A 1,571-nucleotide genomic window follows, 5' to 3' on the forward strand; every position below is an offset into this window, starting at 1 on the left:
GAACGACACGATAAGACTGCACGTGCACTGGGCCCAAAACAGTAAATTCGTTTTATTTTATTATCAATATTTATTTTATTTTTTCCAACTGAGATATTAAATTTTCAAATTTCAAAATGTCACCTCTGGATAGCGAGAAACTTTAGATTATTTATTGCGTTTTGGAAAGTGAAAAAAACAGGATCTTAAAATATCTTGTGATTTTTTTTTTAAATGGTTTCTATCACGTTATCTTTCATCTTTCTTTTTTTTCTTTTACAGAAATGTAATCCCTCTGCAGATGTGGCCGACATCATGTTGCGAGCAGCTACAAGACAAGAGTTCTGGCTGAAGTCATAATTAATGAGTTATTTTGCTGGAAAAGAAAGAAAGAAAGAAAGAAAGAAAGAAAGAGAGAAAGAAAGAAAGAAAAATAAATGAATAAAAATAGAAATAAATGCAGAAAGAAAGACAGAAAAAATATAGCCTAAAGAAAATGAATAAAGAAAAATAAATAAATACGTTAAGATAGAGGGAAAGGCAGAAAGAAAAAAAGAAGGAGGCGGACTGAAACGTCAGTGCTCATATAAATGTGCATTCAAGCCTGACAGCCGCAGTTAAAACATTATAAAGAAATATTTCGTTTCATTAAAATATAATACTTGCGAGGCAATTCACGAGAATACTGTCATTAATATAAAAAATGTTTGGCCCTTAATTAATTGCCTAGGTTCTTAATAATGCATTGTAAATTAATCAAAGCTTGTGTCAGATTTAACATGATATATTGTCATAATACCGACATCACCTTGATCTTGTCAATTGCTTAAACAGAACAGAAAATTAAGCACTTCATTCAAAACAATTTATCCAATTTGACTGGCATGCAAAAGGCCTCTTGTTTCCTTATAGGCTGATATACGCGTTAATTCAGATTTTTATAACCAAGAACAAGCAAATTGCCGGCGCAGCGTCGTTTTACCAAATTACAAAAGCGCACCAAGCCAAATATTTCAACGAGCATCATTGGCTTAATGGTTCATAATAAATTTAGTATTAAGAAGCAGCCGTTTTTCAGATCGCAGGACTGAAAGTCGTTTAACGAGCTCTAATTCTCGTCATTATAAGTGGATCTATCCACGGTGACAGACTCTGATCTCTCACATAACTTGCTTAAACGGTGAATGTTTCGTTTAAAATAAAACAAACACAAAGAACATAATTCTGTAATATTTAAGCTTAACCTCGCTTTACTATAAGCACTGTTATTAGTTCTCATTCCCGACTTTATTCTATTCATTTACACTTTTTTTCTGTATAGGAGGCAAATAAAAGAGATTTGATTTTCCTTCAGTGACAAAGTGTGGCTCCTCTGACAGAGATGGAAACAACGTTTTAAAGATATAAAGAAAAGTCAGGGGTCAGGGCTCTCAGTCATGCAACAGCAAGAATTAAAGCAGCTATATTCACCCTCTAATTACATTAACGTCATGTGTTGTGTCTCCCGCGTGTTTACCAAAAAAGCTTTCCCCCTTCTGAGCTTGACCTCCCATTTCTGCAGGCTGCATAATAGCGCAGGCTGCAGCTCGGTG

This window comes from Plectropomus leopardus, chromosome 7 (genome assembly GCF_026936395.1).
Source record: "Plectropomus leopardus strain MGB_pleo_1.0 chromosome 7, ASM2693639v1, whole genome shotgun sequence".
Classification (NCBI taxonomy): domain Eukaryota; kingdom Metazoa; phylum Chordata; class Actinopteri; order Perciformes; family Serranidae; genus Plectropomus; species Plectropomus leopardus.